This window comes from Diabrotica virgifera, chromosome 6 (genome assembly GCF_917563875.1).
Source record: "Diabrotica virgifera virgifera chromosome 6, PGI_DIABVI_V3a".
Classification (NCBI taxonomy): domain Eukaryota; kingdom Metazoa; phylum Arthropoda; class Insecta; order Coleoptera; family Chrysomelidae; genus Diabrotica; species Diabrotica virgifera.
The window spans coordinates 227,565,078-227,591,582 of record NC_065448.1 but is presented as its reverse complement, the minus strand read 5'-3'; positions in this window follow the sequence as shown (position 1 = coordinate 227,591,582).

Sequence of the window (26,505 nt, the reverse complement as noted above, 5' to 3'; positions counted from 1 at the left end):
GGAAGGGTCAAACCTTCACTTTCCCCTGTCGTACGCCTCTGGTAGTAGCCAGAAACGATTATTTAACATTATTTAGTAGGGTGTACAGTGCCTACAATTTCTGCCAAGTATCACACGGATATGTCAAATTATTTTAAAGTATTCTTTTTTAAATAACTTATTCTTTATTTAAAACTTTAAGAACTATGTGTGCCCGGTACTGTAAACCTATTTGACATATCCTTATGGTACTTGGCCGAAAGTGTAGGTACTGTACACCCCACTAAATTATGTTAAATAAATTTTGTGGTTAAAACTAGAGGCGTACGACAGGGGAAAGTAAATGGTTGACCCTTCCCAAATTCTAAGCCACTGATGAAATTGCTATTTTAGTATAATTTTTATATCCTCCAATACCTTCTATGGAAATAATATACTCTTCGTTCGTAACGATTAAGTCATTAGTTTTCGAGATATTTGAAGTTAAAAAGGAAAAGGCACACTTATTTTGATTAATGTAATTTGCTCCTTAGTTTTAGCTTCAAATATCTCGAAAATTAATGGCTTTATCTTTACGAATGAGGAGTATGTTTTTTACATAGAATGTATTGAAGAATCAAAAAATTGCACTAAAATAGGAATTCCGTCAGTGGCGTAGAATTTAGAAAGGGTCAACCATTCACTTTCCCCCGTCGTACGCCGCTGGTAGTAGCCAGAAACGTTTGTTTAACATAATTTAGTAGATTGTACGATACAGCATCACTTACCAAATTTCGTGTTGTTGTCCCATGTCTGTCAGGAAATATTAAAAAATAAATATAATAAAAGTTTAACTTTGACACCCTATATTAAGGTTATTATCAATTTTGTACTAAGGTAAGTTAGCTTAAATCGACCTATTTTAACCTCAGGAATCTAAAGTTAAGCTATGGACCATTCTTTACCAAACACCCTGTATGTACCTTTTACAGAAATTATCATACTGATAAACAACTGGAAATTATGTATGTTAGACTTCTGTAAGCTTAAGAGCAAACAGTAGCGATCAACAGGTAGCAACAACGCCTTCCAAGATTGCGGCTCTAATTTTGAATATTTTGTCGAGATATTTGGCACAAATATTCGTATGAGACAATATAATAAAGAATGGCGGTACAGAGACAATTTCAGAAATATGTTAGTAAGTGGAAATTATTCTATAACTAAATAAAATATTGAAAAAAGGAGTCTGTGCCGCCATTAAAAAAGACAAAAAAATACACTTTCTTCAAATAAACTTTTTTATCCCGTGCCTAGATTTAGTGTCACATTGGAACTACTAAGGGCCGGTATTTCAATAGCTACTTAAGCTTTTGCTTAGCTAAGCCTGTGTCAAAAGTTAAGGAGAAGCTTAAGCTGGGTGCCGTATTTCCATCATTCTCTTAACTAAACTGATGCTCAGCTGTAAAGTTAATAGGGAACTTGCATAAATATTTAAATTCGAAAAAAATGTTATAAATCACAACAGAACATAATTTAAAACATGTATCAAAGATAAAAAAGTTTTGTTTGTCTTTCGTTTGGCCCCTAAAGACGATTAAAAATTCAAATTAAAACAGGTGGTCCAAAACGCATCGTGACGTCACTGGGTTGTACATTACATTTTTCCAATAAATTAAACAGAATTTTAAATTAGACGTTATAAACGTCAGTAGAAAATACATTTATGTGACGTTACAAGTGTTTTTGATCTTTTGAACTATTCATAGAAAATTTTTACTTTTACAAAACGGTTTTATTTTCAATAGTAAACCTTCGTTCCTTTCCTTCAAAAATAGTATAAAACTCCAATTTTAACAAACTGGTATATATTATTACAATGACATACGATAAATGTCATTAGAATATAAATATTTTTGACCTATTCCACGACGAAGAGCTGGCCAAATACCCAAGTAGGTGGAGGCCAATAAACTAAAGAAGGAGAAGAAGAATATACCTAAATATAAGGTTGTGTCTAGGTATACGTTAACGTGTACGCAAATAAAAAAGTTAGAGTGTCAGTGATTTCTTATTTTTTATTTGTTTAGTGTTTGTTTTTAAATTAACTATGGAGTGTGGACAATTATTTAGTTCTTTTAACGAGTTTAAAAACATTTTAAAACAGTACGAAAAAGATAAGAGACTATAAATTAATATATATTTTTTTAAGTTATAAATGAAATAGTATTACCGTCCAAGATTAAAATAAAAGGAAGACCTAAAGCTTTCACAATAATAATTAACTTGTTCTGAAGCTATTCTCCTTGTGGAATTTTTGTAAACAACTATTCTAAATGAGAACTAAGCCACAATTTAATAAAAAAAATTGATTTTATTAACGTTTTGACGTCTAAACCGGATGTCGTTGTCAAAATACAAAATATTATTAAATTAAACAAAAATGTTGTTGCTTAGTAAAAAAAAATTTTTAATAATTTATTTAATCTGACTAATTTTTGTATTTTGACAATGACATCCGATTTGGACGTCGAAACGTTAATAAAATAACTTTTTAGTTAAATTGTGGCTTATTTTGCATTTATAATAGTTGCTTATAATAATTCACTTACATATAAAAATTATTTTAACAATATTTTGTACCTACATGTCATGTCAACTAAATACATATAATTATTTTGCTAACCTAAATATATACTTTTATATATATACATTGATTTATTACAATTAAATTTGAAACATCTGAATAGTTCTGCTTCCCTTCCCTTAACAAATATTTTTCTATCAAACAAACACTAAACATATCAAAATAGCATGTACTAAAATTTATAGTTACTGCGCAAGCTAAATAATGACGTCACTGGCTTGATGAAGTTTAATTCGCGTCTACCTAACTTTTTTATTTGCGTACACGTTAGCGTGTACCTAGACACAGCGAAATATAACAATAATCAAAACTAATGCAAAACTATGTGACGTCACGCGCCGTTTGAACTATTTTATACCGCAGAAGACTTTAAATATGTATTTTTAATTTATTACGAGTTTTTGAAGAGTGAAATCTTGGAAATCTCATTTCTAAACAAAACTGAACATTATTATCTAATAAAAAAAATGTGCAAGTTCCCTATTGGTTTGGTACCTCTGAATACGTCAAAGTGCCAGAGCTAACTGTTCTAAGGTAAAAACCACTACTGTTGATATTTAATTTTATCTTGTCATCTGTATCAATGTTATTTTTACTTCACTTAATTCTGTGTATTCGCGAGTTCAAGCGAGGGTGCTCCCGCTTATTTGGAACTAGAGGTCGTTTGAAAGCTTGTCGGATGTGTTCATTTAATATATAATTTATTTATATTAATTAATTACATCAATAACAATATTAATTATAGAAAAATACGATATCCCAATTACATCGGCCATTTTCATGCAACTGCACTGCCACCTATATTCGATTGAGTTCGCGATGGTACGTGTGTTTTTAGTTTATTGTGTATATTTTCTCTGGTTATATTTTTATTGTTATTTTGCATAAGCAATAGATCCGTCTTTGTAATTTTGTTTATTGGATATATTCCTTAAAATGTCAAATTGGAATGTAAGTTTATTTTTGTAAAATAAATATACCTACCAAGCATTGTAGAAATAAACAATTTTCATGTGCCTACACCTTCCAAAAGTAGTAAGAATTTTAATAATCGTTATTACGATTAATAAATTAATAGATTATTATTTAATAATCCAATAATAACGTTATTACTTAAAAGTTGGTTTTCAAAACAACTCTATAATTAATAATCTATAGAAATAACCTCAAAAAACAGAAAACAAATTTTAAGCAAAGGCTTAAACCAACTCCCGCGCGAGCTTAAAATTATTTGGTTTAAGCCTAGGCTTAAGCCTCAAATTGAAGTGGAAATACAGGCATCTAAGATTAAGCAAAGGCTTAAAGTAAGCTTTGGCTTAGGTGAGGTTGGAAATACCGGCCCTAAAAATCGATTCTTTTATAACAAGAAATCTAACGTCACTGACTTGGCAACATTTCGCGCCTATGTGTATAAGAATTATTGTTTTTGATAATATAAACGTCACTGTCAGTGTCGAAATACCGACGCACTGTTGCCTCACTTTTAAAAGTTCGCAGAACTTTCGCAATCTTGGACCTCATTTCTTGCTACCTGTTGATCGATACTGTGTGCTCTTAAACAATATAGCCAGATAATGATATACCATAAGCCAGCATAAAATGTTAAACACATTAACACATTAAACACATTAATGCTGAATGATAAAAAAGAACCTGATAGAGAAGTCTGCATAATACTACATACATACCACTGGCACTGATACTTGTGAACTACGAGAAAGCATTCTACACCACAAACCAGCAGAAAATGTTAAAATATTGGTCAAGAAACAAAGAACTTCTGTATACATCAAGGAGCACGGCAAGAAGACACCGCCTCTCCAAAGTTATTCACGACGATTTTAGAACCTACTTATCACAAGGTCAATATGAACTAGTATGTATCAACATGAATGAAGATAAGCTCAGTATTTTAATACATATTCTAATAAGATGATGTTCGCTTGGACGGCAGAGACAACCAGACAACCACGTCTTATAGGATCAGACTGGGTTTCGTTTGGTAAATGTTTGGTAAATTAAACTATGTATTTAAATCTAACTTACCCATATGTCTCAAAAGAAAAATCTTTGACTAATGTGTGTTACCTGTGCTTTTAGTTTTCGAGAACACACGAATAATTAATAACAAAAGAACCACCACCAATCTGCTCCACCTCTTCCGATTCACTTACCGTCAAATATATCCTGCTTGATTGTCCAGCATTCCTGGAAAAAAGAAGATACCACGGAATCACAGGTGCTGATCTTAAGATAGTTCTCAGTACAAAAATTTCGACACTGTTAACGTATTTAAAAGACATCAACTTATACTATTATTCTATTTAATGTAATATTTCTTGTATTACTATATCCACTAATAACCCTGACTGGTTGATGTGGTTTTGTGTTTAAATAAAAAAAGCCTGTCTTGAAAATATTGCTCCTTAAAATATTATACAAGAGCACGTTCTAAATGGCAAAGGATAAGGAACCCATTGGATAAAACGGCGCTAAACAGATTAACACATCAACTACGCACACTGTTGCAACAAGTTCGAAACGATGACTTTGAATACTACATTACAAATCTATCTCCTGAAGATCACTCTTTATGGCGAGCGACTAAAAAATTTAAAAGACCGACTACACCCATACCACCAATTAAAAAATACGATGGAGATTGGGCTCAATCATCGCCTCCTGTCAAAACATTCTCACCTAGAGAAATTCGCAAAGAAATTAGAAATTTGAAAACTTTCAAAGCTCCAGGTTACGATCTTATAGTGGGAGAACTTTTAAAACAATTGCCTAGAAAAGCTCTCGTCCTACTAACAATAATTTACATCTCAATGCTACGATTATGTTATTACCCTATGCAATGGAAATTTGCCCAAATTATTATGATCGCTAAACCAGGTAAACCACCTACTGAACCTAATTCATACCGTCCCATCAGCTTACTACCTGTTATGTCTAAGGTATTTGAAAGACTAACTCTGAATAGAATTTAAGATCTTGTTGAAGTCGATGAACTTATACCACAGCATCAATTTGGTTTCCGTCAGCATCACTCCACCATTCAGCAATGACATCGAATCACTAATATAATAAAAAGCTGCTTGGAACAGAAGAAAATATGCGCTTCTGCTTTTCTTGACGTAAAGCAGGCATTTGACAAGGTTTGGCACGACGGTCTCTTATATAAATTGAAAACACACATGCCTCACCAAATGTATCTCATTCTCAAATCCTACATCAACGAACGATATTTTCAAGTCGAAGTTAACTCTTCAACATCAAGCTTTCATCCTATCCATTCTGGAGTTCCTCAAGGAAGTGTCATTGGCCCATTCCCGTACCTACTCTATACAGCAGACATATCTACCAATAATGATATCCTAATGGCTACTTTTGCTGATGATGACAGCAATTCTAACTTTAGACGCAGATCTTGAAAACGCTGCAAACAAACTTTAGGATTACCTACAAGTTCTACAAACCTGGCTTGAACAATGGAAGATTAAAGTTAACGCCAAAAAGTCGACATCAGTTACTTTCACAACAAGAAGACAAACATGTCTCCCAGTACACATCAATAATAAACCAACTCCACAAAAATCTGAAGTAAAATATTTAGAGCTGCATCTAGATCAGAAGCTTTTCTTGAAAAACCCATATCAAAGCCAAACGGACACAGCTAAATATAAAAGTTAGGCAAATGTACTGGCTACTTGGAAATAAGTCGAAACTATCACTCGAAAATAAAATACTGATCTATAAGATCATCCTCAAACCCATTTGGTCTTACGGAATTGAACTCTGTAGTTGCAGTAAACCTTCCAACACCAAGATCCTACAAACTTTCCAGTCGAAAACCCTACGAACAATAGCTAATGCTCCATGGTACGTTTCCAACTATACCATACACAATGATCTTGGTACTCCATTCATAAAAGAAGTCATTGACCTTCAGGCAAACAGAGCCAAAGGAAGAAATGCCACAAACGATTGAGAAATCATCAGAGAACTATACCAAGCACGACTACCTACTAGACGCCTACATAGAACCTGGCCCGAAGACCTTGGGGAATAGGTGAAGACTTGAAGAATCGTTAATGGACGGTACCCGCTACAAGCCACATACCAGTCAACATATTTGCTAAATACTCCTGTAATACTGAGTAGATTGTAAATTCGCTGTAATAAATAAATAAAAAAAATATTATATTATATTATATTGTTTTACAGCTTTACACATAAACTTTGCTAGCTATATTTATATTTTAGTTCTCTATTTTTAGTTCAAACTATACAAAGTCTGAGTTTTAAAGCACCGGCAGTTTCTTTGAAATTGAGACCATTTCATTTCTGTTAGTTCAACTGCACAATTACCAAACGATTAAACTGAAATAACATTTAACATTTAACATCGTAGTATAAAATTTCGCTCAAGTCTGAAAGTTTCCTCCCGTCGTTAGACAGTTACCGTTTATGATTCAATTTTATCCAAAGAAGCAGTTCGAACGATAAATCCCGAAGAAGCGGCAACGCCGGATATCCGCTTAATGGATACGTTCGAGCGGAGTTGGCGCTTTTGTTCTCCTAATACGATTTAAAAGCATCCACAAATGTATGTCTGATACCATCCGAATTCTGGATAAATATATGGATGCTCTGAAATCCGGATTCGGGGCCTTATTCGCAGCATCTTGTGCATGGCAGAGCGAGGAGCAGCACGATGATTATCAGACTCAAACGGAATATGTTCGGTTTGTTGAGTTGGTACGTCTCTAAATGCATTTCTCTATGTTGTGCAACCCTTTAATGTTAATTTAATACATCAAGCCTAGTTTTAAATCTCTTCAAGTACAGAAATTGCATTAACAAAGTGGTATACACCTATATGTACTTTCGAAATTGCTAATTATTTTTTAATCGGTAAGGTAAAGTTTTCAATCCTAATAGCAACATTAATAATATAGATTATTTTGTTCACCTGTCAAATTCTGACGTTTTTGCTTTTTCAGCCAATCACCACGCGTCGTTCTAGCCAATCATTGAGTGTAATACTGATAAAACAGCCTCTTCCTTGATAAAACAGTCTCTTCCCTGATAAAACTTAAGGTACCCTAAATTTCACATTATACGTTACGAACGACATTGGAAAATCTCATATTAGTGATAAAAATTGTGTTTTTAATAATTGTTCATTTTCGATTTAAACAGTTTTTTATGTATTAACAATATAATAAATAAATTGGTTCATTTTTAAATCATAAAATAATTTATCTATAACCTACTTAAGACATTGATCCTAGTTGTCTTAAAAATATTTCACAGATGCCCGTATTTACTAATAATACATATTGGTTCACAAAATAATCTTTTCAAATACCACTCGTCCTCTAAATTTTTCTTGATAAATTTTTTCGTGTTCATAATTAAACTTCTTTATTTAGGGTAAAATCTTTCAAATAACCGAATATTCGGTTTGTTTTCGTAATTTTACCAAATAAAGAAATTTTCCTGAAAACAAAAAAATTTATCGATAAAATTTAGAGGACTCGTGGTAGTACCTTTGAAAAATATTAAAAATATTACTAAAAGATTTTTAAATTGAAACCTTATTGGTCCATTTCCCTGGTGACACCTCCAAGCCTTCTAAAATTTGCAAGCCAGATGCTGCAGTAAAGACAAAAGGAAGGAATTCTAAACGTTGCAATTCACAACCCCCGTCTGCAGCTTGGTAAAGTTCCAACGGAAAATGAACCTAGTTACTCTAAAGGAGTGATTCCTAAAGTAAAGTAACTCCCTAAAGGAGTTGCAATGCGAAGGCAAAACAATCTTATTTTTCACTTAGAATAGGGAGCGCATTCCAGCACTCTGAATCGACGATTTTCGACTCTTATTGGAGTTATCATCGGAGAGGCCTAGGCCTGCTGCTCTCTACTCGAAGTGACCAACCATGAAAGTTTATCCCCACATTGCAACTGACGTGTATGGATTAGGTGACTAGCGTCATCTGGCAATTGAAAGGTAAAGTTTTCAATCCTAATAGCAACATTAATAATATCGAAAAATAGTAAAAACCTTACTAAAAGATTTTTAAATTGAAAACTTATTGGTCCATTTCCCTGGTGACACCTCCTAGACAGCAGGCCTAGGCCTCTCCGATGATGACTCCAATAAGAGTCGAAAATCGTCGATTCAGAGTGCTGGATTTCGCTCCCTATTCTAAGTGAAAAATAAGACTGTTTTGCCTTCGCATTGCAACTGAATAAAAATGGTATACATTTTAATTTGATATAATTATTACTCCTTTAGAATAACTAGGTCCATTTTCCGTTGGAACTTTACCAAGCTGCAGACGGAGGTTGTGAATTGCAACGTTTAGAATTCCTTCCTTTTTTCTTTACTGCAGCATCCACCTGACTTGTAAAGTTTAGACGCCTTGGAGGTGTCACCAGGGAAAATGGACCAATAAGTTTTCAATTTAAAAATCTTTTAGTAAAGTTTTTACTATTTTTCAATATTATCAACGTTGCTATTAGGATTGAAAACTTTACCTTTCAATTGCCAGATGACGCCAGTCACCTAATCAATACACGTCAGTTGCAATGTGAGGATAAACTTTCATGCTTGGTCACTTCGAGTAGAGAGCAGCAATGCCGTGCTAAGCCCAAAGGCGGGATCTGATTTTTTATCGAAAATAAGATTTTTGTATTTTTAGGTAGAATAGGGTATTTATTATATATTTATAAAGTATTTGGAGTTGTACAAGCATTATATTTTAAATAAAATTGCAATTTTGTTAGCGGTATCTACACTTTTCAGTTAAAATACTAAGCAATTTGGCGGCATATGTTAAATACTATGGCGTTTTGACGGTATCTGCTACAGTTGCCGTCCATATACCTTAGCATATTGCACTTACCGCTAATCTACTTTCAAGAATTCTACGCCTACAGTTAGAAACCGCCAAATCGCCTTAGTATTACAAAGTAAATCCGGCCTAACTTTACAAGGTTAAATTATTGTGTTAGTTAAAAGAGTTGTGTTAGTAAAAGAAATAATTAGCGAGGATGGTAAGAACTTTTCGAGATTATTATATCTATTGAAATATATTTTCATTTTTGTTTATACTATTTCAAGAATTAACCATTTATGTTGTCCTAAACAATGTGAATCTGCGCCAAGTGGATGATTTATATGTATGTTTAAACCCTTTGTTAGGTTGCAACAACTAAATCAATACAACCCATTGATTGCATTTTTTTTGTTTCAATACAAGCTGTTATCATTGTTTAACTAGACAATGTCTAATAGTAGTCTAGTTATACAATGCTATTATAGATACGGGATTGTAGATTTGGGATATCTTTACCTTATCTTTTGAGAATCATTTACATAAGTTTTATACAAAAATGCTGGTTTTATTCCTTTATAAAGTTTCTAAGAATGCGTCAGGTACCTGGATAATGATCCAAAAATTTGTTTGCAAGAAACAAAATAAAAATAGCTGAGAAGAGAAAGTCAAAATATGGTTTACAATCACATTTACAGTTGAAGAATTCTTTAAAACGCAGATGTTTAAACAGCTATAACAATCTGAACGGATTCTGGTTTTTCGTTTTAAGTACAGTTCTGCCCAAATTATTAGACGCACTATAAAAGATTTTATAAAAAAATGATAATTATGAGGTAATACCATTGTAATACTAAATATGTTTTGTGTATGTACCGAACACAAGGTATGGTGTTCGATTGTCTATTAAATTGTCTATATTGAATCGCAAATAGAACATTAATATTAATGAACCAATATGTATTTATTGACTCTTGAAAGAAAACAGATATAACGACAACTAAATATTGTCAATTTGTTGTTGTCATATTGTGGCTCAACAAAATAATAACATTTAATAGTACTTTAATTTTTTCAATTTAATAAACTGGAATACACAGAAAACCTTTCTATTTCATATCAATCACAACTATAAACCACATACCGCTAATAGGCTTAGTTTTATAGTAAGTTTTGATAAAACGTTTTAGCGGTATCTACCTCTTTTTATATAAAATTTTGTTTTAAAATATAATTAACGGTTCCCTTCATAAACTGGGGCATATATCCATGCATAAAAACTATTAGCTAGTCCATAAATCCCTAACGGGCCAAAATTTTAGCATTCAATTTTGAAATCGATTTTGCCACCATTTTCTCAAATGTTAGTTACCGCCTTTGGGCCTAGCACGGCAGAGCAGGCCTAGGCCTCTCCGATGATGACTCCAATAAGAGTCGAATATCGTCGATTCAGTGTGCTGAACTGCGCTCCCTATTCTAAGTGAAAAATAAGATTGTTTTGCCTTCGCATTGCGACTGAATAAAAATGGTATACATTTTTATGTTATTATTTAATTTTTAAGATTTTTAGTAAAACTGCTTGTTTTACAAATGTTTTGATTGTCCTAGTAATTTTCATCATTATCCTCAGCCCATAGTCGTAGTCGTCCATTGCTGAACATAGGCCTCCTCGAAAAACTTTCATTCAGATCTATCGTGCGCTGCTGCAATCCAGTTGGTACAAGTCCTCTTTATGTTGTCAGTCCATCTTGTGGATGGTCTTCCCGGGTTTCGTCTATCCGCTCTCGGTCTCCTCTCTAAGATGTTTTTGGTCCACCTACGGTCCTGCTCACTTCCATTTAATTTTGACTATGTGTTTTATAATGTCTTGTACACCACTTCTTCTACGAATTTCTTCGTTTCTTACCCTATTTCTCAACGTTATGCCCAACAATGATCTTTGTATTCTACGTTACGTCACTAAGGGCCGGTTGTTCGAACGCTAATCAAAACTGATCATTATCAAATATTTAATTACAATTATATTTGATTAAGCGTACTTCTGACAGATGTCGCATTTTGAGGTTATGTTGACTGATTTATTTTATTATTTTGGTTTTAATTTAAAATAAAACATAATAGAACTCTTTCTGATGTTAATTTCTTGTTTTTATTTACAAATCAATAATAATAATAAGCAATTTTTAATAATTTAAGAGCTGCGGCTATATTTTAATTACTGTTTTACCTACAATCAATAACTGATTAGTGTTTTACGTGTATTTTTCATGTCGCGATTTGATTCCCATCAAGAAAATTGATTACAATAAATGATTGATTATAATCAACTTCTTGATTAGCGTTCGAACAACCGGCCCTTATAGTTTTCGTGCAGATGTCCTTGTTAGAGTGTCTCTGCGCCATATGTAAGAACAGGCAGGAGACATTTATTAGAGGCTCTTCTTTAAACTGATAGGTATATCACCTTTAAAAATAGCATGCAGTCTTCCATTTATTATGCTGACCATCCCAGAATTATTCTTCTTAGCAGATAAGCAGTTTGATTGTCTCTGCTCATTTTAAAACGTTTTTATATACTTGGTTTGGTGGGTGTCACGGACTCCGCAAAGTTTGTAATCCATTTTAAAAATAGTTCTAGGCTACCTAGGTACCTGAAATTTTCAGAATAGCTTAAAACTAGCTAACAATGCAATATTTAACTGCTATTATACAGGGTGATTGATTAGTGGGGTAAAGCTCCGTAGATCCGTTATAGTAATGGATAGCGATAAAAGTTAATAACGAAAATTGTAGCCAACTTTAAACTTCACATTAAAAAATTAGTTAGAATGTTACAGGGTGTTCGATAACATAGTGACAGATCAAAGTTATGTTTTTTTAAATGGAACACCCTGTATTTTATATTTTATTCAAAATTTTCTTAGATTCTGCATTACAAAAATATAGGTTAGTATATTATACAGGGTATTTAAAAGTTATAACCAATTTTATATGAAAATCGTAACAAGTTCAACTCCCTGTATAAATAGACATAAGCACAACGGCAATGGTTTATTAATGCCATATTTTTTATTTATTGTAAAAATTTTCATAAATAATCGATATTGCTAATTTTCTTTATATTGAATACAGGGTGAGTCAAAACGGAAGTACATTATTTTCTCAGTAATTTTAAATGAAACACCCTGTATTTTATATATCACTCTCGAAAAGTAACATTACCGTACTTTAATTTTTATATAACACTCCCTATGTCTAAATTTATTAGTTTTCGGGATATTTTTATTTTTCAGAACAAATTATTCATTACGGTTCTAAATATATCCAAATTTTAGGCAAGCCATGACTGAATTGTCTAAAGCTGACAATTTACGATTACTGATTATCAATCTGTAATCAAAGTTGGCTACAATTTTTGTTATTAACTTTTATTGCTATCTATTACTATTGTTGTTCTGAAGCTATTTCCTTGTGGTATATTTATGATTAAATATTTATATGGGAAATAAGCCATAATTAAAATGAAAAATATTCAATAATATTTTGTATTTTGACAGCGGCACCCGATTTGGGCGTCGAAGCGTTGATGAAATTATTTTTTTCATTTTAATTGTGGCTTATTTCCCATATAAATATTTAATTATCTATTACTATAACGGATCTACGGAGCTTTACCCCATTAATTAATCATCCTGTATTATGGATACATCAATTTTTTTTATTTTCAACTATTTTAAAAATGTGACTAATTCAATGATATTTTAAAGCACGTTAATTAATCGATATCTACATATTGATGGTGAGTCAATGGCATTAGACTGCAGATCGATAGTTCCCTAGTTCGAACACGGCTGTGGCTGTTGCGTATCTTTTTTTAATTTTTTAATAAATAATTAAAAGTTGATATACTTAAATTTCATATTTTATTATAGTTAATTATTATACATATACTATTTTAAACAGCTGTGGTATTATAAAAAGTACTTTTTTATACTAGTGTAATTTTTGGAATTATAATTTTAACAGTTAATACACCTACTAAAAATTCATATTTTATTCTTTCGAACATGTTGTGTCCTGTATATAACAAAACCGTGTTATTATAAAAAATACTTTTTATTATAGTGTAATGTTTGGAATTTTAAACATTTTATGTCGTCAAATTATTTTATATTCTCCCCTATAAATAATAAAAAAGGTTTTATTATAAAAAAGTTTTTTTTTATAAAAGTGTAATTTATTTACCATATATCCAAGGTATATGTAGCTGTCAACAACTCCAATTTCGGTGTTTTGTACCTTTAAAAGATGGCTCGGATGGCTTAGTTATTCTAATTATTAATAATAATAGTATCCTGTTTTAGACGGCTAACGCGGCTTTGGGATTACAGCAGGGTAGTCAGAGTCGACCTGGAGCTTATAGACATTTTATAAATGTCTAGATGTTCTCGCCGGTGCTGGGTTTCGAACACTGGCCTACCTGCGTGGAATTCAGACACCCTACCGCCTGAGCTATCCAGGCCCATTTAAAAATTTCTTCTGAGCACAATATTAAAAAGTAGAGGGAATAGTACACAACCTTGTCGTATTATTCTTCTTATTGTCGTATTATTCTTCCTCTCTAGATTTTTCTTGGTCTACTCGAATTATGGCTTTCTGATATGGATGTTTTATCGGTATTTTTTAATGGTTGTCATATCCATCTATTTATTTAATCATCTATTTATATCTTACTTAACTTTACTTTTCTTTATCCTACTGGTTACCAGGAGAGCTCAGCGGCTAATTTCAGTGCACCACGTAGAGTGCACCAGTATAGCTAAATAGTGCACATACAAACAAAATCGATGTCCAACTTCATTAAGCCATGAGAATAGCCAATGGAACAATAAAGTCATCGCCAGTGCGATGGCTACCTACTTTGAGCAATATTGCTCCACCAGATCAGCAGCATTAGTGAGAGAGTACCAGAAAATTGTAGCCAACTTACAACTACCAATTCATCAAGACATACCAAACATCTCAAAAGAGCACTAGCGACCAAGATCTATAAATTCTCCAATCAGATCTGCCCAAAAAATTGATAACTCGTATGATATACATAGGCAATGGTCAACAAAATGGATGCCAACAATAGCAGACTATATTCAGATATCCACCCCAACTCAGGGTTTTATCGGATCACATCTGCTCCAGTACACCTGGGCGAATCTGCCCTGATCCACCTGTGCGACGCTTAATCGCATACGTACCGGATATAGTAAACGTGCTGATTCTCTGTTCAAATGGGTTCGTGCGGAAAGTCCACAGTGCGATTGCAGATCACCTAAACAGACCATAAGCCATTATGTTTCAGACTGCCTAAATCGTGCCTACCGTAGAAACCTCCAGGACCTTGTGGAATGCTCCCAGAAGCAATTGGATGGCTATGTAAATTAGATATTAATTTAGGTTCGTTCATTATATTTTAGTGTTTGAATAATATAGTATATTTGTGTATTTATCGTACTGTAAAAGTCCATTTGCTAAATAAATAAAATCTATTTACGTGTTCCGTGAAGCCTTCTTCTTCTTCTTCTTCTTCTTCTATTCTTAATAGGACTACGTCCTCTTTTTTATGTTACAGGCTCTGCTGCGTTCCGGAGCTCCAGCTCTCGTACTATCGTTTTTTGGGTACTTCTAAGGGTCGCTTGGTGTTGGGTTTCTGTGGCTTCGCCTATTTCGCCATACGTTCATGGTCCGTCCGATCTAGGTGTATCCACAACATGCATCGTAGTTTATCTCTCTACGTCTTGCACTTGTCTTCGTTTCGTATCCTATCTCTGAATGTGATACCTCTTACGGATCTTAGGGTTTTCATATCTAAAAAAGGATTTTCATATCTAAAGAAGGTATGTCCTTCTGTATTTTGTCATAGGCTTGCTAAGATTCAACCAGCCGTCAGGATATGTCACAGTTGACATCTCGACACCGTTCAATAAATGTTTGTATATAATAATAGTACAAGATATAATAGAGATATAATAAGTATAATAAGAATACAAGATATAATAAGTACAAGATATATAATAGTACTGTAATAGTATAAGAGAACGATTGAAAAACATAAGATACGCTAATGATACTGTCATTTTTGCAGACATTCTTGAAGGTCTGCAGACACTTGTCTCCAGGGTGGCAGAAGTAAGTAGCAGGTTTGGGCTTGATTTTAACATAAAAAACCAAAATACATAGTTATAAGCAAAAATAGGATACCACCTGGTCAATTACTAGTTAACCAACAACCTATAATACAAATCACTAACTTTTGTTATTTGGATGCAAACTTAAATGAACAGTGGGACCAATCGACGGAAATTGAGACAAGGATCGAGAAGGCAAGATCAGCTTTAGTCAAAATGAAAAAAATCTTTAACAGCAACGACATAAAATTTGAAATAAAAGTTCGTTTACTAAAATGCTACATATTCTCCGTTCTTTTATATGGCGTGGAGTAATGGACCTTAACTGAAGCATCACTGAATAGACTCGAAGCGTTTGAGATGTAATGCTATAGACGCATGTTGAGGATTTCCTGGATAGACAGAGTTACCAACGAAGAAGTTATACATAGAATGGGTAAAGAGCGCGAACTAGTCGTAACCATAAAACGTCGCAAACTGGAATACCTGGGCCATATAATGCGCGATGAACACCGACATGACCTACTTCGGACCATACTTCAAGGTAAAGTGCATGGGAAAAGAGGTCCAGGACGAAGAAGAATATCCTGGCTGCATAATCTGCGAAAATGGTTTAACTTAACCACTACCGGACTTTTCAGGGCAGCAGTCAACAAAGTCAGAATAGCCATGTTAGTGTCCAACATCCTTAACGGATAGGCACCATAAGAAGAAGAATATAATAGTAAATAATTCCTCTCTAGTGCCAAAGCCTTTTCTAAATTCCAGTTGGTTTGCTAGTGTGCCATAGTCTAGTTTTTGTAGACACATTCATGGATCACTCGCAAGAAAACTTTTAAAACATATGGTTCATCAAACTGATTGTTCTATATTATATATTCTTCACATTTTCATTGCGTTGAATTTTTTGGGTATTGGGATGAACTCAGCTATTAGCCATCCTTTCGAAGAATTTCCCCGGTATGGCAAACTTTGTTGAATTTTTTTATTTTTGTTAAATAAACAAACTCTGTCGATTCCCTTTAAATAAAATTACGTGTTACGCCTTTGAGAATTGCACGAGAAAAATAGGTTGGACGTCGAAGCGAGTGTTTGGTATCCAGCGAGCGAAGTCGATGAATTGATAAGGACACCATGAATGCGGAGATCGGGACGTGCCTTCGCAGAAAACGACTGAATTTTTACTTTTCCAACGGCCGCCGCCCGGTTTAGATCCGGATGGCGGATGGCGGATGGCGGATGGCGATGGAGATAGCGCTTGATAATGTATCGGAATGTGTGTATATCTTTTTTGACTTACTGCTCTCGGGTATACACTTTGATCTTTTGTAATATTTACCTTGAAAGAGGAAATTCCAAACCGAGACTGGAATGTGATAAGAAAGTATATGTGTGGACTATTCAGAAACATGTTTAAACAACCTAGTCATGAATATTGGAAACTATATTAAAAAATTGCGATTAGATATTATTCTAGGGGAAATTTCGAAGGGTTTCGTGGCTAATTGAGGTCCATGAGATTTAACAACTGATTGTTATGTATATTTTGGTTCGTTCGACAGAAATTTGTTATTAAAAGCTTAATTTCTTGAATGTTTATAACCAATAAACTAATAAACACATACTTACCTTTTTTTCAAATCATGCTTTGCTTCTTTTAAAAAACCAGCTAACCAAACTTTTAAAAATTAAAATCGGTCCATTAAAAGCCGAGATATTGCAAATTTATTATTCAAAAATAACAAATTATCGACTATGTCAGACATTTTGCTTATAGACCAGGACTTATATGTGAAAAAACGTCTATTTTTGGATGTGAGAGGTGGCATTCGGATTTCTGCAGATAAAGTTAGGTAACACCTTTAGTAATAATAATTGACTTATGGTCCTTCTCAAATATGTCCGGAACATTAATAAAAAAATTTTAATATCTAAAAATTTCGAGAAACATCGATTTTTTCTACTTTCTTTGCTTATAATTTTAAAACGATTCGTTTTGGAACAAAGTCGTACATAAATAAAATAAAGATAATTGAATTTTGTATGATATACGACTGGTTAAAAATAATGTAATACATGAATTTTGTTTAAAAATTATTTAAAAATGTGTAACTAATACAATTTTTCTTATAAATCTCTTAATTTTGCACAACTTACCTTTCAAACATCTTACTTAATGATATTTCATTCAAAAAAAATCTCTAAAATTTAATTCAAATGATATGGCGTCTCAAAAAATGTAATTTTTGACCTCTTCGTAGTTTTATAGAATTACCACCATTTTAAGACGATATTACTCAAGTTTGAACAGGTCTATTACAGTTTTATAAGTTTGTTTATAAAGCTTGGGGTATAGTATTTATAATGCACTAATTTATTTTACTTTGAAAATGAAATAAACTATTTCTTTTTAAGTAGATAAATTAACCCTTAAACGCCCAACCTTTTTTAGGTTCCATGTACGCCCAAGGGTGGGTAAAAAATGTCCACCTCGAAAATAGTTAATATATTTATTGAGAGTTGTTGGAAATGGATTAAACTTAAGAATATTGTACTTAATATACACAGCATTTTCTAAATTATTAATATAAACAATTTACAAACCTTACAACAAAATTAAAATGTACATCAAAATTAACATACCAGTTAAAGCCGGTAATTCAGATTTGTCGATTTTCTCCACATTCTTCCTTTCAACCTCCTCATTGGTGGATAATTATGTAGATTAATGTAATTTACGTAGATAATTATATGGATTATCTTTCTACCAACGAGAAATTATATATAAACCTTTAGTAACAAGTTTTACCAAGAGTGTACTTTTTATAACCACCCATATTTAACTCAAGATGCTACTTTTATTTTTAAAAATATCGGTAGAACCAAATTAACATTCGATGAAGGGCTGTCTTTTGAACAATAAATAATTTTTAAAAAAAATTTTAAACACGTAATAAATATGTTACAAGGGAATACGCATTAGGTGGACATTTTTTACCCACCCTTGGGCGTTTAAGGGTTAAGAAAGATAACAAAAATGTAATAAAAAACCGAAAATTACCAGCTAAAAAATGTTTATACAAAGTAATCAAAACTTTTTTCTGTAAAACTTACCTAAAATACATTTAAAAAATAAGCATCAACAATAATAAATGTTCAGCAAAAATTTTTTTTTAGCTCTTATACAGTATGTCTACGTAATTTGGAACCTATTGATAACTTTTTTATTATCAGTTTGAAGAAAAAAAGTTATTCTTTATAAAATACTCTCTATCGTATATAATCTAAGATGCAATCATCAGATACCAAATTTATTTAATGTTATACGAGGTATGTCAAAAAATATGAATTTCACACAAGAGTAAAGTACCTTTACATTTCACAATATCGAAAATTGTTATTTAGAAAAGTTGTTTGGAATTAAAATATTTGTTTTAAAATTAAAAAAACTCGTATAAAATTAAAAAAGATTGATATCTGATTGTTGTATCTTAGATTTTGGACCAGGGAGAGCATTTTATGAAGAATAACTTTTTTTCGTGGAAGTGATAATAAAATAGTTATCATAATTGAAGTAAAATGATGATGAGTATCCGTAATTTGAGAAAAAATTTAATTTTTTTTTTTTCGATAAGAATGATCTAATTGTTTATTTAGACAGAGTTTTTAATTTCAAATAACTTTTAATACTAGCATTTTTTGATATTTTGGAATATAGAGGTACTTTACTCTTTAACGAGATTCATATTTTTGACATAACTCATATAAAATTGATAAAATTTGATATAGTCCTGTCGCCAGGGGGGTACAACGGCCTCCTTAATTCAGATGGACTTACCCAAGTTTTTTTTATATATTTTGACCCGCAGAATACGAATTTTTTGGGTAACAGTTGATCCGGATGTCGATAAGATTGTTATAGGCAAAGAACTTGAGGAATTATATAACAGTAATTTCTCGCAAAACAAAACATCTTTTTGTATTTTTTAGATTATTTTAGGCAAAAAATGTTCTGACAAGTTTTTTCGTAGGATGCACAGTTTTCGAGATAACCGCGGTTGAACTTTAAAAAAATCGAAAAATTGCAATTTTTAACCCGAATAACTTTTGATTAAAAAATAAAGTAGCGATTCTGCTTACCGCATTTGAAAGTTTAAGTCAAATTATATCGGTTTTGATTATTTGCATTGCTAAAAATTAATTTTTTTATTGGTCAACAAAGCTATAAACACATAGTGTTTCCCGTGCCTAATACATGCGTTTTAACGCATGCTACGTAGAAATTGCCTCGCTTGCACTTGTAGCTACTCTACCTACTCGTTCGATTTTATATGAAAAATCATTGAAAACATCACTCACGCACTAGGTGCTTATAGCTTTGTTTAACAATAAAATAATAAATTTTTAGCAATGCAAATAATCAAAACCGATATAATTTGACTTAAACTTTCAAATGTGGTAAGCAGAATTGCTACTTTATTTTTTAATAAAAAGTTATTCGGGTTAAAAAATTGCAATTTTTCGATTTTTTGAAAGTTCAACCGCGGTTATCTCGAAAACTGTGCATCCTACGAAAAAACTTGTCAGAGCATTTTTTGCCTAGAATGATCCAAAAAATACAAAAAGATGTTTTGTTTTGCGAGAAATTACTGTTATGTAATTCCTCAAGTTCTTTGTCTATAACAATCTTATCGACATCCGGATCAACTGTTACCCAAAAAATTCGTATTCTGCGGGTTAAAATATATAAAAAAAACTTGGGTAAGTCCATCTGAATTAAGGAGGCCGTTGTACCCCCCCTGGCGACAGGACTAATATCTGATGGCTGAGTTTTAAATTTTTGACTATCCAAAGCATTTTATTCAGAATAACTTTTTTTCGTAAGATTGATAATAAAAAAAGTTTTCCATGTGGTTCCTAGCTACGCAGACACACTGTATAAGAGCTTCTGTATAAGAATTTTCAACTTAATCAAAAACTAAATAGAAACATATTTGATCAAAGTAAAATGATGAATTTAACGGTATTTTTAAAATTATTTATACAAAACAAAAATTGTTATTGTTTAAACAATTAATAAACAATTAGCGGCCAAATCTGCGAGTAGAACTTTTTACTTTAACATGTATATAAGCCAACAAAAAAGTTTTAAAAAAATATAAGCTTGATGGAATTTTTCCGAAACAATGCATGTTTTCGTTCTAATTGCACTCCCCTAAATATATTATTGCCCCCCTGGGGACAGGGGAGTAATATATATATTACTTATTATTGGGGAGTAATATATATATTACTCCCCTTCTCTTCAGAGAAGGATTGGGAACAAGGGAAGCTTTGTTCTCAATGTTAACATTACTTCAACGATCATGGGAAGTACAGAAACCAATTTACGTCTGCTTTATAGATTTTGAGAAGGCGTTTGATAGAGTTCAACATGATAGGTTGTTTGAATATCTAGAAATGATTGGAATATATGATAAAGATCTGAGACTTTTACAACATCTATATTGGAATCAAGAAGCTTCTATTCTGGTAGACGGCAAAGAAACAGACAAAATTTCCATTCAAAGAGGTGTCAGACAGGGTTGTGTGTTATCCCCAACGTATACTCAGAAATAATTTTTAATGAAGCCTTGGAAGGACAATGTGGAGTTCGAATCGGGGGAGAAACTATTAACAACATAAGATATGCAGACGACACCGCGATCATGGCTGAAAATATCGAAGATCTTCAATTCCTTATTGATCGAGTCACTAGAGAATGCTCCAATAACGGACTTAACATAAATGCAACAAAGACAAAGTTACTTGTGGTTAGTAAACAAGACGTCGGCCCTATGCAACTAATTGTCAGCGATGAATCAATAACAAAAGTTAACCATTTTAAATACCTAGGATGTTGGATAAACGAGACACTAAATCCGGATGAAGAAATTAAAACTCGTATAGAAATTGCAAGAGGAGCATTTATGAAACTTAGATGTATTCTGAGCAACTCTCAGCTGAATTTACAACTAAGAATCAAGTTCCTAAAATGTTATGTGTATCCTGTATTACTATATGGATGTGAAACCTGGATCATGAAGGTTAACATGATGAACAAATTAGAAGCCTTTGAGATGTGGTCGTATCGTAGAATGCTCAGAATATCTTGGGTTCAACGCATTTCAAACAGAGAAGTCTTAAACAGAGTAGGTCAAGGCGAAGGTGACTTAATGAAGATGATAAAAAAGAGAAAACTTGAATATCTGGGGCATATAATGAGAGGTAGAAGATACAGGATGCTGCAGTTAATACTCAATGGAAAGATCGACGGAAAAAGAGGAATTGGTCGAAAGAAATATTCATGGCTCCGAAACCTTCGTCAATGGACTGGCTTATCAGCAGATCAATTGTTACATGCCGCACAAGATCGAGAACGATATCGGCAAATTGTTATGGAAGCTACCCACGCCTAAAACTTTGGGCACGGTACTTAAAGAAGAAGAAGAAATATATTATTGTAAAAATAAATTAAAATTTGTTATTACCGTTATTAATAGATGGCACTCGCAAACTACTACAATTATTTTTGTCTAACAGGATACCCCAGAAAATCAAGTTCTATCTTTTTCATTTTAGAGACAGATAAGAGCCCGTCACATGTGTCTTAAAAGAAAGATATTAATGTTTTTGTAAATCCCATGTCATTTCGCGTTTTGAGATATAACTGGAAGTTTTCTCCGTACATGTGTGAGCTCGACTAGGGCACTTTTTCATTTTCTTATTTCACAGGAGGCCCTTAGGTTACTAGAACGCCACAATAAAAAAGTGAATCTCTTGTAGGTAATCCTGACAGAGTGTCATGTCCTCTCGGTTATCTTAAAGTTCATGTGGAAATGGGGGTATTTTGTTTCTCTTGATTTAAACTAAGTACGTACCGGTATGAACAGCATTAAGTTTACTACATTTATTCTCGTTTTTTTTTTATTCAGTACCTCGAAAATATTTCTAGTGCGGTGCTTATCGGAAAATAGTTGGACATTTTTTAAATCTTTTAATTTTTTAAGTTTTTTTTTATTTAGCTAATAAGCTACTATGTAATTAATATCATAATAATACTATATAATAATACTGAGATGGATACAGTACAGCCTGGAGGATTCGATATGCAAAATGGCCAGAACATCGAGACCATGGGTGAAAGCGATATGTATAAATATATTTTAGCAGGGAGTAATGCAGGCGCGGAAAATTGACCATAAGCAAATGAAAACTGAGATAACTGCGGAGTTTATACGAAGGGTAAAACAGCTGCTGCGTTCAAACCCTAACAGTAGAAATTTGTTTAATGCACTGGAACACCTACGCATGTTCCGCGCTTAGCTATTCCTTTGGAAATGTTAAGTGGACAACAACGGACATAGAGAATCTTCAGCGGAAAGTAAGAACGCACCTCACAAAGACACAAAAACAACATCCTAAAAGTGTAGTAGAAAGAACGACATTTCAACGGAATTTGGGAGGAAGGGGACTTATGGATATAGGTGAGAAATTAGATAAACAAATTGCTAATTTAAAAACTTATTTTCAGATGCAAGCTGAGACATGTACTCTACAACGCGCTATCTGCGCAGTAGATGACAACACCGATCAAACTGAGGGAACCAGAAATGCGCATAAACCACCTCACTAAAGACGAAAAAATGCGCACCTGGATGAGTAAACCTCTGCACGGGCGACATCCCAATAAGGTCAGCCAAGACTCTGTCGACAATACAGCATCGAACTATTGGTTGACATCAGGAAAGGTGTTCCCTGAAACGGAGGGTTGATTACTGGCCATTCAGGATCAGGTTATACCAACCAGAAATTACCTGAAATATATCGTCAAAGTCCCTCAGGTTCAAAACGACAGATGCCGATATGGATGTCAAGCCCAAGAAACCATCCAACATATTACAGAGGGCTGCCATGTATTTGCTGCAACTGAATACAAGTAACGGCATGACGCAGTGGGAAAAATCATTCATCAGGAGATAGCTATGCGTGTTTCATAGATTTCGAGAAGGCATTTGATAAAGTCCCACATGAAAAACTAATCGATATCCTAAAAACATCAGGACTCGATGGTAAGGATATAAGACTCGATCTTCAACAAAAAGCAACAGTTCGATTCGAAAATGAACTGTCCGAAATCTTCACAGTCGAAAAAGGAGTTAGACAGGTTTGCATGCTGTCACCAGCATTATTTAACATATACTCTGAAAACATCTTTAGAGAGGCCTTGGACGAATCAGAAGATGGAATTCCAGTAATTGGACAACTAATAAATAATATTAGAACTGCAGACGATACAGTATTGCTGGAAAATAGTGCGCAGGGTCTCCAAGGGATCATGGATAATGTTGTCGAAGCATGTAACAAATACGGCCTAAAACTAAATTGTAAGAGAAGACAAAAATAATAATCATTAGTAAAAATACCAACATAAACGCCCAAATTACCGTAAACAATACACCTTTAGAGAGAGTACAGAAAATATGCTATCTGGGCTGCAACATTAAGGACACTTGGGATCATAGCTACGAAATAAGAGCTCGTATTGAAAAAGCCAGAAGCTCTTTTAGCATTCCTAGGAAAATTATGTGTAACTTGTCTTTAAGTATTAATATACGCATAAGAATTCTTAGATGTTACGTCTTTAGTGTTCTCCTCTACGGAATTGAAAGCTGGAGCCTGACAGAAAATGCCATAAAACGGTTAGAGGTGTTTGAAATGTGGTGCCACCGACGTATGCTGAGGGTCTCATATATACACCACACAACTAATATAACTATTCTCCAGAGGCTAAGAAAAGACAAAGAAATAATTAACACCGTAAAGAACAGAAAATTGGCTTACTTCGGCCACATTATGCGTAATGAAAAATACCGACTGCTACAGTTGATTATACAAGGCAAGATTGAGAGCAGGAGAGTCCCTGGATGTAGACGTATATCCTGGCTGGCCAATCTTAGTCAGTGGACTGGTCTAACGTCAACTGATCTATCTCAAGCTGCCGTAAATAGAATAAGATGGGTCAATGTGGTCGCTAACATGTCCAGAAGATAGGCACTTTTAGAAGAAGATGGCTTTTTTTTTATCCTCCCATCGTTTTCCATATTTCTGTTTGTGTTCCGTTGAGGTCGTGTTCCATCTGTTTTGAGAAGCTCTGCCAGTGTTCCATTTTTGTTTTTTTGATTAAAATATTCGTTTCGTTTCTGATTCGTTTATAGTGGTTTTTGTGTTTGTTTTTTTGTGTACTGCAAAAATACTTTTTTCTCTTTTCTTCACATTTTATCATTATAATATATGTAGACTTGTTATTTATCTGATGATCCCACCTCAATCTAAAATTTAGCATTCTTAAATATTAAGTAATCTAAAGTATGCGAACACGCAATCTTTTCATAAAGTCAAGAAAATCATGTTACAAATTTGGTATTAATCGTCTTACTTCTAACACTCCCAAACTTTTTTGCCGACACGCCATTAAAATTATCCCCAAGATCCCCTCCTTAATCGACCCTTTTTTCCCGACTTCACCCTGTTAATAGCTTACAAAGAACAGTAACACCTTACAAAGTGGCAAACATCCAATTACATCCGCGTTAAGTACATTCCAAGAGAGCATACATCTTCTATCGTTCGGTGACTTTTCGACTTAGCAGAGATGCTGTGCTCGTCGTACAATTGCACTTATTTAACTTTAATATCCCATACCGACACTCGATCTTCCTTTATAATCCGGCAGTGTTGCCAAATATTGATTTTTCGCTGCGACACTTTTATGTGAGCTGACTTTAAAACTAAGGCTTTTTACTTTGGTCAAAATAAGGAACAAAAATGATGTTTTTGAGACGACAATTTACGAGGTTTGTTCACTTGAAACCTAACTTTTTACAGAAAAAATGTAATGGAAAATATTTCTACAAATAATTACCACTAAAAATAAGGCATTTATCATTTATTCCAATGTTTCACCAAGCTTTGTAGGTATACACTGCGTATAAAAATTGTGACGATAATGTACCTACTCTTATCGTCTAGAGTACGTACGCCTATGTGTACAACAAAACAGGTTCTTATATTGTTTCTGACAGTATAAAGACCGAAATTCATTGCATTATTCTCTGTGCGCTGAACGCATCCCGAAGCCTTCCGAACCCCGTCGATTTGACAAGATGAGCGAAATCGGCGAGTTAAAAACGAAAAATAATCGATTTACCAAAAATCTCTACGCCGTATAAAAAATATTTAAAACAATATAATGTAGATGGGTGGTTCGCCAAAATAAGCGGCATATTGTGTAACTCGCTTTTTTCTTAAGTCCTTTACATACTGTGTTTCAAATTTAAATTATACAATAGATAAATGTACGCCACTTAACATTAATTTAAAATAAAGTATTTTTACAAGCATTTTATGCAATTTTAATATCAAAATATCAACTCCGAGGCTGTAACCCACCTTGTTTTTTGATCTGTTTTATAGTATTACACACTGAAAAGTTACAAAAGTGCAGATTATTTTATCAATAATTAATTAAAAACCCAATGTAATTTAAAACTGTCAAATTAATAACTTGCATTTTTAAAATTAAATCATAAAAATCTACTACTGAAAACTGTAACCAACTTTCTGCATCAACACCGAGGCTTCATGAAAATATATGAAAATTTAGGCCAAACTGCACTATACTCAGAGGCGGCTTTACCTATTGTGCAGGGTGTGCGGTGCACACGGGCGCCGGGATGTTAGGGGCGCCGAGCACCAAAGAGCGGGTCCTTTACTTTGTTTCAACATAAAATATGAAAAATTTTTAAATAGGAGGCGGAAGATGAATCAGT